The sequence below is a fragment of the Phodopus roborovskii genome, unplaced genomic scaffold (genome assembly GCF_943737965.1).
Source record: "Phodopus roborovskii unplaced genomic scaffold, PHOROB, whole genome shotgun sequence".
Classification (NCBI taxonomy): Eukaryota; Metazoa; Chordata; class Mammalia; order Rodentia; family Cricetidae; genus Phodopus; species Phodopus roborovskii.
Window position 1 is genome coordinate 1688297 of NW_026126583.1, and position 14558 is coordinate 1702854.

The window sequence follows — 14558 nt, forward strand, 5'->3', positions numbered from 1 at the left end:
ATTTGTAGAACATCTATCCAGTACCTTCTAGCCTTCAAAGTTTCCAAGGAGAAGAATAGTATAATTTTTATAGCTCTGCCTTTATATGTTACCTGATCATTTTACTTTGCTGTTTTTTATATTCTTTCTTTATTCTGTATGATAGCAGTTTTATTATTAGGGGACTTTGTCTCTATTTCCGTTTTCAGGTTTGAACTGGTTGAATTGTTTCTTTGCTTTTTACTTTCTTTAGGAGATGTGTTCATTTTTTTTTTTTTTTTTTTGCATTTTTGGTATGGTTTTTTACTCTGTTTCTTCCAAATTTTGTTTGTTTAATTTTCCATTTCTTTAAAGAATTTTCTCATATAAACCATGAAGCCCTCTATTATTTTTATGAAGTTATGTTTTAAGTTGTGTTCTTCTGCTTCATCTGCTTTGGGGTGTTCAGGTGTAGTTGGTATAGATTCCCTAGATTCTGATGGTGCCATACTGGACTTCTATTGTTGGGTGTTTTCTTATATTGCCATCTTCACTTTGCTTCTTTAAGTGAGTGTTGGTAAAGTATCTCTCTCTTTCTACCCTGCTCTCCCAATGGTTGTAGGTGTGTCCGAATTCAATCTGTAACTCTGGATGACCTGAGCTCTCTTGAAGGTCTTCTGGAAAAGAGCAGGCAATTGGGACCAAAGTCCAGGTGAGTGAACAGAATCCACCCAGGAAATGCCATGGAGGTGGAGGAGGTGTTGGACTTGTACTCTGGTCCAATGCTTAAAATGAGCAGTGGATCCAGAGGGAAAAAGTGTCAGGGAAAGGCATGCTTTGGGTGTTTTATTGACATGAATACCAGTACTGTACCACTCAGGGCAAGGTTAAAGGAGGAGGGAAATGCAGAGCTAACCCAGGGAGTTCCCAGGAAAGGATGTATATGGGGCAATTTGGACTTAGCTGGTCCCAGACTCACTTGTGGCAGAGCACAAGCAATGGGGCCCAAAGATCAGGTGAGTACTGGTTCAAGATGGTCTGTATAGACAGGTAGTGGACCCAGGAATTTCCATAGATGTGGAGGGGTGTTAAACCCAAGAAATCAGAGAAATATCACCATTTACAACAGCCACAATCAACATAAAATATCTTGGGTTACTTAACCAAACAAGTGAAACACACACACACACACACACAAACACACACACACAAACACACACACACACACACACACACACACACATATATCAAGAACATTGTGTCTTTAAAGAAAGAAAATAAAGAAAACAACAGAAAATGGAAAGATGTCCCATACTCTTGGATAGGTAAAAATGACAATCTTGCCAAAAGCAATAGCTAATACAATGCAATCCCAACTAAAATCCCAGGACAATTCTTTACTTAACTTGCAAGCATAATACTCAACTTTATATGGAAAAACCAAACACCTAGGATAGCCAAAACAACCCTGTACAATAAAGGAACTTCAAGAGGCATCACCATCTTCAACTTTAAGCTCTACTATAGAGATATAGTCCTGAAAACAGCTTGGTTTTGGCACAAAAATAGACAGATAGACCAAATGAATTGAATCAAAATTCCTGATATTAACCCATACACATATGAACATCTGAATTTTGACAAATCATCTAGAAGTATACAATGGAAGGAGGAAATCATCTTCAACAAATGGTGCTGGCACAACTGGATGATCATGTGTAGAAGATTGCAGATAGCCCCATGTCTATTGTAATGCACAACACTTATGGCGAAATGGATCCAAGATTTCAACATAAATCTAGCCACACTGAACCTCTTAGAGGAGAAAATAGGACATATCTTTGAATGCAATGGTATAGGAAATTGCTTCCTGAACATAACATCAGTAGCACAAACACTGAGATTTACAATTAATAAATGAGACCGCCTCAAACTGAGAAGTTTCTGTAAGACAAAGGACACAGTTGACAAGACCAAATGGCAGCACACAGACTGGGAAAAGATCTTCACCAACCCCACATATGATCCCAAAATATACAAAGAAATCAAGAAACTAGTCACCAAAACACTAAATAATCCTATTAACAAGTGGGGTACAGAACTGAAGAGAGAATTTTTAATAGCGCAATCCAAAATGGCTTAAAGACAATTAAGAATGTACTCAGCATCCTTTGCCATCATGGAAAGGTGAATCAAAACAACTCTGAGATACTATCTTACTCCTTTCAGAGTGGCTAAAATTAGAAATACCAATGACAGCTTATGCTGGAGAGGATGTGGAGAAAGAGGAACACTCCTCCACTAATGGTGGGAGTGCAAACTTGTACAGCCATTTTTGGAGATGAGTATGGCAGTTTCTCAGGAAAATGGGTATCAGTATTCCACAGTATCCAGAAATTTCTCTCTTAGACATGTACCCAAATGATAAACATACATGCAACAAAGACATCTGTTCATCTATGGTCATAGCAGCATTATTTGTAGTACCAAGAACCTGAAAGCAACCTAGATGTCCATCAACTGAAAATGGATAAAGAAGATGTGCTATATTTACACAATGGATTAGTACTCAGCAGAAAAAAGAAAAGAGCACAAAAAAAAAAAAAAAACAAAAACAAAACACAAAAAACAAAACAAAAATCCAATGGAATCTTTGAATTGCATGCTAATGGATGGAACTTGAAGAAACCATCCTGAATAAGGTAACCCAGTCACAAAAGATGACATGGTATGTACTTACTCATATATGGATTTTAGACATAGAGCACTGGATCACTAGCCTATAATTCACACCAACAGATAAACCAGAATACAGAGATTCAAACAAGGTCCCTCACAGAAGGGGAAAGGAACAAGATCTGCTTAGCATATTTGGAGTGGGAGAGCAGTAAGAGGAAAGGGAATCAGGAGAAAGAGAAAGGGAGGAGGGAGAACATATGTGACCAGGAAGATTGAGTAGGGGGACAAATAGATGAGAACAAAAAGGAAATACCATAGTAGAGGGAGGTTTGAAGAAAAAAAATGATTCTAGGGAAATGTCCAGAGACCTACAATGGTCACCCCAACTAACAATCTGAGCAACAGTGGAGAGGCTACTTTAAATGCCCTTCCCTTATAATGAGATTGATGACTGACATATCCACCATCATAGAGCCCTCATCTAAGAGCTGATGGAAACAGAAGCAGATGCTCGCAGGTAAACAACCAAGCTTAACTCCTGGAATCCAGGTACAGATAAGAAGTGATAAGTAAAGGGTTCAAGACCAGGCTACAGAAACCCACAGAAACAGCTGAACTAAACAAGGTGGAGCTCATGGATCTCCAGACTGTTAGCATTGTACCGACTAAGACTCCCTGAACATGGATCTAAGTTAGAAGGCCCAGGCAGTCTAAGGAACTTCTGACAGTAACAGTAGAACCCAGATGTATCCCTGGTGCACAAATGGACATTTGAAGCATATTTGCCATTCCGCATAGAGGGATACTCTCTTAGCCTAGAGGCAGTTTACTCCAAATGACTTGAGAGATTTTGAGGATCCCTCCTGGAAGGCATCAACCTTCCTATGGAATTGTTGGCTGGAATGAGACAGGAGTTGGGGGACATGGGAGGGAGGCAGAGGGAAATATGATTGATATGTAAAATAAGAAAAAATATATAAATATAATTTGATATATATAATAATTTAAATCACTGAGCCTGTTGGTGACAATGTGGAGGGGTGGACACTATTAGGAATTTCTTCATACAATTACTTTGGGCCTCAAAACAATTTCTTAAAAGACAAAACATGTATCTATCTAAGGGTTTCTTTTACTATATAGGTGTTAATATAGGGGAAATGACACTTTTTTTTCAATGATTCCATATGCTTTAATGCAATTTCATTTAGAATTATTAGGAAGAAGAAGTAACAGAAAGCCTTCAATATCAAGTTTTCTCTTTGCCTTTTGGTTAGTTTGATTAAAGGTTTGTTTTTCTGGTTGATTTTCTCAAATAACCAACTCTTTATTTCATTTACTCTTTGTATTGTTTTCTCTGATTTTATCGTATTCAGTTATTCAAAAAAGAAGACCTGAAAGGGTCCAAGAACATTATTAATATCCTATAGAAATAGTCACCTCCACAGACACATGGAGAGAATATCTGTGTTTCCAAAATGTCAACTCAGTTATGTTATCTTTTTGTTGACTTTACTGATGACAAATCTAAAAAAAAATATCTAATTTGTGACATTTATCATTTTTAAAGAAATTTCAAAGATTTTTCTGGAAAATCAATGCAATGAGAAATGCATAATAGTATCTAAAATACTTAGTTTTTCCTTTGATGCATAAGTGTTTTTTTTTTCTCTTGGTTTTTGGAGTCAGAATTTCTCTGTGGCTTTGTATGCGGTCCTGAAACTAGCTCTTGTAGTCCAGGCTGGTCTCATAGACCCAGAGATAATGTATAATTTTTACACAGTTTAGAAATGTTTTCTTTAAAATATAATTAAATAGTTCCTCTCCTTCCTCCTCTTCTACTTCTCCCCTGACCCATATCTTCCTTTCAAAATGACAATGTCCTTTTCTTTAATTACATAATATATAGATGGGTGTCATATAGTCTATATATATATATATATATATATATATATACAGAGAGAGAGAGACAGGCAGACAGAGACAGAGACAGAGTCTGATAGGCACAAATACATTATCTGCTGTGTCTATTTCTGCTGTTTGTATATGGTTTCATGGATAACACTTTTGTTATGGATAATCAATTAAGAGACTTGACACTGGGAGAATAGTCATTAGTTGCCTATTTTCCTTTGTCTAGAGCTGAAACTTTGAGATATCCCCCTTTCTGTGTTTGCATGTCTGTTGATATCATCATTGTTCAATTCTTGTTTATGTAGCCTTTGCTAGTAGACACAGTCTCACAGGAAATACTTGGGCACCCTGGCTCTAACAATCTTTCTATTTCCTCTTCTTATGTTACACTTAACAATAATATGCAATTTACTTGGGTAGTGGCATCAAACCATTTTATTCAAAAATGCATTTCAATTTTTATATCTATTTTAATATAATAAATGTAAGTTCATAATTTAAATATATTAGTAAAGTTATCAATTCACAATGCATTTTTCTTTAAAATAAAATGTTAAATTTGAAATAATGATCATAGCATTATAACAATTGTAACAATATATTGGGATTATATAGAAAAAACAGAGTAAAGAATAGCACTTCTTTATTAAGAATGACTTTCTGTATATATTCACTTTGCCTAATTGAGGGTATTTCTTCTTTTACCAAAGAAAAATCATTCATTTACTCCCACACATACACATGGTCACTTTTACTCTCCCTGGAAGTCTATATTTCAGTGCAGAGTAAGTGAATGTAACGAACATCCTCTGTGTGGATGATCATCAGTGACATTATAAAATCTTTTATAATATAATTGTGAGAGTAAGTTAAAGGAGGGGATATTTTATGAGAGCTGCAAATGTAGTTCAGAGTAGCCAGTTTCTAGCTCTGTTAATTATTTACATCCTGTCAGTGATTTTACACAGTTTGAAGATAAAAATAATACTAACTCTTCACATGTTTATAATACATAAGTTATATTGGTGTAATATTTAGGCTATATTGTTACCTGGGATTCACAATCAATCTAATGTATGTATGTATGTATGTATGTATGTATGTATGTATGTATGTATTGAGCTCATCAGTAAGGTTTTACCCAGAGAAATTTAACTGATGTGGGAAGACAGACCTTTAATATATACAACTCACATCATATGAGTAAATACTAAACTGAACGAAAATTAGAGTATGTTAAGCACAATCATTCATCTCTCTGTTTCTTGTCTATTTGAAATAACCAGGTACTACACAAATATATTCCCTAAAATGAATATATATGTGAGCTAAAAAAACCTTTCCTCAAAGAAGTTGCTGTTACCAGACATGCTGCTGCAAAACTTATCCTTTAATTATTACAGACATTCCCACTTATTGCTAATTAATTGACACTGTCATGCTTCTATATTCTTATCTGTAGGTTCTAAAAAATAAATAAATAAATAATATTTCTTGATAATTTAAATGGATGCTGTGTATTATTTAATATATATGATATTAAATAAATCATAAATAGAATATATATGTAGATATATATATATATACACTAACATACACACATATATATTTGTGTATAGAACAAATAACAAGAATATACATACATATGAAAATTAATAAAGGACAAATACATGAGTTTTTAAGTGAATTTATGTCAAAACGAAGTACAGTATGCTTACTCCAGATATAAGGATTGTTTGTAAAGCAATGAGTTTCATGCTAATATGTTATTGTAATTTGAGGAAAATATAAATATTGAAGGTTTTTCACTTCTTTAATCTGTTCTTTCATTATCACAAAAATACATATTTAAAAGAGCTATGATCAATACACAGACCTTCTAATAAACCCTACCTATAACTATAGAATTAGACAAGAAGATGGCTTCATAATCTCAGAACTCTTAATTACCTGGAAACTTTTGGATTTGTTTGTATAGATTCTCTAATTGTATAAGCCAAATCTATATACCCTGGCCCTAAATTAGCTTCCCAGGTGATAAAATATATCACATAAAAATAGATTTTGGATACCTCTCTTCTGAGTTTTCATAATTTTGTACATTTTTCAAGGGAAAACCTAGTGTTCCTGTGTTTAGATTTCTACACGTTTGATTTAACAAATGCATATACCCTGAAGGTATAAAAATTTGTACTGTTGTGATGGCCAGAGTGACATTTACTTGATTTGTAAGTGCTATTGAAATGCACTGAATTTCCAAGAATAAATTAGAAGTAGTCAAAGAACAAGAATAAACAGCTTGACAAGTTGAAGTGATACACTGTAATATTTTGTTAATGAAATTTTCCTGTATTTATTGAAAAGTACACTAAAATATTTGCCATGAAATGAAATTATTTTTGCCAGTGTACATTTGCTTTGCTTTTCTGACTCATAATTTAAAGATTAAGATCCTTTTGTTTCATTAAAAGCCTCCATGAAAATTAGCAGAATCTTATGGCTTCTTTTCACATTTGTTAAAGTGAAAGATGTACATTTTTGGTAAGTTTCTGTATAATACTCTTATGACTATTGATTTCCTGCCATACAGAAAAACACTTTAATTTCAAGAAGGGTATAAATAAAATATTATATATATATATTTTTTAAATTTTTGTCGGGAGCAGTTATGGGTGGATGTTTGATAATTCATCAGAACCAGTGTATGAGGATTATTATTAGTGCAACATTCCACATACACAGAGGAAGGAAAGAAAAGCTCTATTTCAAGGTCAGAAGCCACTGAGTCTGGAAAGAACACAGCAAACATGTTTAAGGAACCAGTGTTTCATGGTAGAAAGATTACACCCCTTGGAATAAGATAGATTTTCATTCAATTCCCAACTCTGTCATATCTTAACTCTGTGGATATGAACAAATTACTGAGTGCTTGTGAAGCTCAATTTTCTCATTTATAAAACATGATTAATAATGGTAACCTCTTAGGAATTTTATAAAGGCTAAAAGAAAAATTCTATGTAAATCCCTTACCTCAAAGCTGGGCACACTTAAGTAAATTATTTAGGTCACAAGGTGAGCTGTTACACAGAGATATCAAAAAATATAGTACTTGAAGTAGGCAACAATTAATTGCTGTTTCCTGAGACAGTCTAGTGAGTGAGTGGTCCATGGAGATCTATAGCTCCACCTATTAAGTCATGGAATAATACCAGTTTATTTATGTCATTGTACAGCTACAAACTCGCCTGCAGGTTTAATGTCTATTCACATGATATATTAATCAGATTACCAACAGTAAACATAAAATACGATAAATGGCATATTTTAAATAAATACAATTAGGAAACAATGTGGTGCCTTTAGAGCAGGGTCAAAATTAAACATAAAGGATAAAGACACAATGTGAACTATGAAGAAAACTGCCTTAATGGACAATGGATAGCACCCATAAAGTGTGGATCTATGATGAGCTATGATGGTTAGACACATGATGCCTTTAATGTGTCATAGTCCTTAAATGGAAAGTGTTTGGTCTTGAGCACAAGACTGCAGTCTTTTTATCTTCTCTGGTCACATCCAGAGTCATCTATGTCACTGGGTGAGTGAACCTAAGGGTGAAGGATCTGATAATATTCTAGGTCTACTGAGTGAAAATATGTTGCTTAAGAGGATTTCATGGTACATTGCATGAGTATTAGAGTTTGGAAATTACAGCTAATGCATGCATATATTATTTTATAAGATAATTCATATTTTTCTTTAAATTGTCAATTAATATTTTGAGGAATCTCTGTTCTTGTGTTTTCATTACTGAGAGGTATTTCAGATTCCACAGCCTGCTTAAAATGTGACTACCCTGTGCATGTGCTGTCATGCTGTGGGATGAAAAGGTAGATCCTGGTTTTCTTAATAAGTTCCATGAACATCCTTTAAGCAATTGTCAACAATATCTTTAAGTATGTCAAGTATGTCTGTCATGGATATGGAAATTCATTTCTTAGGAATTGTGAATTGGTAGTCTATTAACAAAATTGTTGTTCAAGCCCCTTACATGCCAAGCTTAACATATGACTCCCTGTATTTATTCTATTCAATTAATATTATTTTTTCCTGATTTTATATGATGAACTGGTTTCAGACTTCAAGAGTCCCTCTACTCTCATTCATCTCGGGAGCTTATGCTAATGGTGATATTCCCTCGTTATCCCCATCTGACAGAAAAGATCTTATAAACTTTTGAAGATACTGCTGTCTCTGGTACTTGAATGCTACAGTTAAGATAATAACTTTCACTTATTCCTCTAATTGTGACTTAATGCATCTTAATTTTCACATAATACATAAATTTTACATAACTGATATTCCTCTCAGAGAGGCCATAATGAGGTATTTGTACCTCATTGACATTATTCCAAGCTATAAATATCCTCACAGAATCGAAATAGGTTTATCCAGGGCCAAAATCCTCCAATGTATAACTGTAAGTATAAACACTTATGAATTATCTTGTAATCTACAATTTGTCTTATGCTCTATAAACATAAGTCAAAACTCATATTTTTAGAATGCAACCTTTGTTATGATTATTGCATTTATATTGATCAGAGTTGGTAGTGTCTTGCAAATTACTGCTAGGAATTTTACTTTTGAATCAACTAAGGACTAGGAACGGACATGAACTTGGAACAAAATGAGAGTTTGTAGACTCTGTAAGAAGCTACAGCAGAAGCTATAGAATTTTCAAATTAGTCTGTTAGAGACTTCTGCTATCTGATAACAGAAGAGTCAGCTCAGTTGGAAAAGGAGATATACTAGTTTCTTATTCTGTTTATCATCTTCAAATGTTATATACACAATAAAATACTTCCATGTATAACCATTAATTTATTTTTATTAACATTTGTCATTTTATATGTACATACATTTAATTAAGGCTGTGGTTCTGATATTCAAGCCAGTAGATTCTATACTAAACTCTAAGTCTTATTATCATCACAGATTATTTTCTCAATTTTTTTATTTAGAAATTTTGTGAATGTCACAAAACTACTATATTTACATCATCCAAAGCCTCTAATGGAACTCTTCTCATACAACTCAAATTCATCTCAAATGTATGATCTCTTCTTTTTAAAGTAATTGTGGCTATATATATTCATAGACATGAGTCAAGTTTCTATTTTCAATATGTGCACATGTTTATGGATGATAGTTCAATATTGGATAGCCTAAAATGGTACTGGAGAACACTAAATCTCCCTTTCCTGTAGCCATTATTAATTAAATATAGTAAATTATTTCACTTGGGAGGTTTCCTTTATCTACATTGGTGTGATAATTGGTGGTGACAGTATGGAGATCTTATTTAGTCACACTGTTGGATTGCACAGGTGCAATTTTGCTCATAAGTGGAGGACAATATCTTGCACAAGATGCCTGTAATTTGGCTCTTACAATCTTTAACCCTTATCTTCCACAATGTTCTTTTAGCCTCAGATGTAGCTGTATTTTGACAAGAAGTAGGGTTCTAATACAGTGTCTGAAAACAAACAAACAAACAAAAAATCTTCTTTGATGCAGAGAGCTAGAATTTTGCCTATGCTTTTTCCTCAGAGTAAGTAATAAATCAGATAGATGAGCTAGCATAACCCATGAACCTGTTTGAAGAACTATTTACAATTAGGTGCCATGGATCTTGTGTTTTATCCTAGAACTTATGAGACAGAGATGTGGCATTCTGAGTTCATGGCTAGCCTGATGAATTTCTAGGCCAGCTAAAGTTATATAGGGTAAGCACATTGCCAGACATAGAAAGTAAGAAATATTTCTTGATTTAATATTTGTTATTACTTATCATATGAATGAACTTATAGAAAGGAAGAATACTTTTTAAATAACACGTGAAAAGAATATAATAAATGAGAAAATTGCATAGACACAATAGACTGAGAATAAAGTTCAGAGGTATGTCTGACCTATGTCCAACAAGGAAAAGAGAAAAGTATTTGAAAACTATGGTGTAGTTATGGTTGAAGAACATGAAATCATCTTTTAGTATTAAAAAATGATAGTTCAGCTTCTGGTTACAGAAGAATCTGGAAAATCGCATACACTGGTCATGAAATTATTGAATTCATTGACATTCCAAACTCCCCAGAACAGAAACTGGAAAGAAAGACTGAAATTCAGCAAAGAAAATAGTGGAGTTGTGAAACAGCAAGAAAACTAATTCAGCCTTTTCATTAATTCCATGATATAGTCTTTGTAACAATGAAAATGTATGTAGACAATGAAGCAATGGATTAAAAGATAAATACTAGAAATGTGAACACATCTATTCCTCTTTTTCTCTATGGCCAAATTCTAGGCACTGGGCCACACCATCTGCAGGAATATAAATTCAAGCTGAGTGGCCATATGCACAACTAAAACATGGGTCTTTATTTACTAAAATAAAGGAAAGGATAGATATTAAAGGAAATGTAGCAACTTTTATTATAGTAAATCAGTGGAAAGTAGGGGCAAATATAAAATAATAATACATGCATGAAATATAATTTTGTCAGTAATTGAATTGAAAAATACTCATTGCTTTATTTTCAAAATTCTGAAATTAAGAGAAAGTATTCTTTCTGATCCTTATTATACTGATGTTAGAAATGGTACACAACACCTCTAACTACAAGCTTCTAATTAGTGCTTTGGATGCAAAAGAATACAAATAAATCCCTAACATATTTTACTGTCTCATATAGAATGTGAACATTGTATTGATGACAAGGGAAGAAACAAAACAGTAGAAAATCAGTATTAAAATTCTTCAACTAATGGCAATCTAGTTAGAGAATTTTACATATTGTGACTGCAAGAGAAACCTGGAACCACAGAATGGAGAAATATCAAGCCTCATCAGTTGTCCATCACTTATAACCAGTAGAACGTCATACAACAGAAATATGGAAATGCCTGGTGTCAATAAAAACATAGGTTAGAAAATAACAGAAAGTATGACCAAACTATGTTTTGATCATGTAATTCTTAATCCAAATGAAAGCTGGCAACAAATAGTTTTTCATTTTAAAATCCATAATCTTGTTTTTACATTATATATTTTTTTATTGAAATAGTTTTTTTTTTGCTCATTTTCCTCTCCATCCTCTCCTCTCAGCTATCTGCCACCTTTGGTAGCTTCTCATACCAAAGATAATAGGATATAGAGGTGAAGACTCCACTCAGACACTAGATAATTCTCTATGAACATGAAGTGTGAGGATATTATTCTCTTCAATGTGTACCACTGCAAATTTTCAGAGAGTAGCCTTGATCACTAGCATCAGACTGAGATGCCTAGAATCTCCACAAAATCAATCCACTTGGCCAACAAGATTTTGGAATGTAATCCATTCCCATTACTGGAAGCCTTGCCCAGCTACAAAGGACAGCTATTTCAGACTCTATATCCTCTGTTACTAGGAGTCATCACTAGGGTTACATGTATCTATTGTAGGAAGTTTCTACTTCACTATTTAATAATCCAATTCACCTGTCTTGCCCTCATATACTCTTCCCCCATCACTTCCCAAACTGATTCCTCCATTCCTATCCCCATGTGCCAACAGTACTCTTAAATTTTTTTCTTTTTCCTTTCCCTTGTGCTAGGAAATGCATCCAACCCCTTAGAGCATGCTCCTCTTTGCCTCACGCTTCTGAGTCTGTATATTGTAGCATTGTTATCCTTTACTTCACAGATAAAATCCATGTCTAAGTGAATATAAACCATAGTTGTCTTTCTGTCACTGCACTAGCTCACTCAGAATGATTTTTTTCAACTTTCCATTTGGCTGAAAAAAGTTGATGCCAGTTCTTAAAGAGCTGAGTAATATTCCATTGTGAAAAATTACCACATTTTTTAAAAAATTCATTGTCAGGTTTAGGAAAATCTACATTGTTTATAGTTTCCCATTGTTGTGAATAAAGCCACAGTGAATATAGTTTAGCAAAAGTAAATGTGGTGAGATGGACCGTCTTTTGGTATATGCCCAATAGTGGCATAGCTGAGTATTGAGGCAGATTGATTCACAACATTCTACGAAACTGTCATATTTATTTTCTTAATGATTATAAAAGGTCACAGTACAAACAGCAATAGAAAAATTACATATCTTAAGTGTTTTATTGGACATTTGAGAATCCTATATTGAGTACCTTCTGTTTAGAACTATCTCACATACTTATATAGATAATTTGTTTTCTGAGTTATTTAGATGTTGAACAGATGTCCTTATTGTATTAATGTGCGTCATATTGGGGTATGTTTAATCGTGGAATTGCCGGAACTTGTGTCCTCATTCCAATTTTCCTGATTAAATGCCATACTGATTTCCAATTTGGTTGCACAAGTTTGGACTCCTATTAGGAGTAGGTTTTTCCCCTTTGGTCTGGTCCCACCACCATGCCAGCCCCATTTAACACACAGAAACCCTGTATTAGATATAAATCAGTAGGCCAGTTAGTAGTTTCTTATCGGCTAGCTCTGTCTTAAGTGTTAACCCATCTCTATTAATCTAATTGTTTCCACGTGGTCTCATCTTACTGGAGAGTGGGGCCGGCTTCCGATCTCACCAATCTCTACATGCTACCTCCTCCCAACTACTTTCTCGAATCCTCCTAGTCTCCTAGTCCCACCGATCTTGTTTTCCTATTGGCCAACAGTAATTTATTCATTATCCAGTATGAGAAACATATTTACAGAATGACATCTCCCAACATCTCCTCTTTTCTGTCTAAATAAAAAGAAGGGTTTTAACCTTAACATAGCAAAACATATCACACAAGAGTTATCAAATAAGAATCACAGTTAACAATATTTAGTCCATTAATATTTAGCAAGATTTGAAGTTTTTTGAGTTATTTAGATGTTGAACAGATGTCCTTATTGTATTAATGTACGCCTTTTTGGTATATGTCTAATCATGGAATTGTTGGAACTTGTGGTTGCCTCATTCCAATTTTCCTGAGGAAACTCCATACTGAATTTCAATGTGGCTGCACAAGTTTGTACTCCCACCATCAGTGGAGGAGTGTTCCTATATATCCACATGATCTCCAGTATGAACTGTCTTTGGTGTTTTTAGTTTAGCCATTCTGACAGGAGTTGTATTTGCATTTCCCTGATCGCTAAGGATAAGAAAGATGCTTTCTTAAGTCTCTTTCAGACATTTTAGATTCCTCTATTGAGAATCCTCTATTTAGTTATGAACCCCACTTTTTAATTGGATTATCTGGAATTTTCATAACTAGCTTCTTGATTCATTTGTATATTTTCCAAATCAGTTCTCTGTCAGATGTGTGGTTCATGAAAATCTTTTCCCATTTTGTGGGCTGCCATATTGGCTTATTGACTGTGTCCTTTGCCTTTCAGAAGTTTTTTAGGAGAACCCATTTATTAATTTTTTATCTTTTTGTCTGTGCTACTCATGTTCAGGAAGTAGTGTCCAATACCAATTTGTTCAATAGTACCTTCCTCTTTCTCTTCTAAGAAGTTCAGTGTGGCCAGATTTATGTTGAGGTCTTGATGCATTTGGACTTTTATGCATAGCAATGTAATTCATCTATCTACAGTCTTCCACATATCATTTGTTGTTGCTTTCTTTTTGTCCATTGCATAATTTTAGCTTCTTTGTCAAAAATCAGGTATTTGTATTTGAGTGGGTTATTATCAGTGTTTTCAGTTTGATTCCATTGGTATGCATGTCTAGTTTTTGCACTAATATTAAGCTGTTTTCACGACTATAGCTCTATAACAGAGCTTAAAGTCAGGGTTAAAATGCCTCCAGAAGTTTCTTTTTTGTACAGTGTTGTTTTGGCTATCATGGGTCTTTTGTTTTTCCACATAAAGTTGAGTATTGTTCTTTTAAGGTCTGTGAAGAATTGTGTTGGATACTGAGGCTGGATATATGATAAGTTATGGAACAAACTTTGGCTGAACTTCTGCTGTTTCTCTTGAC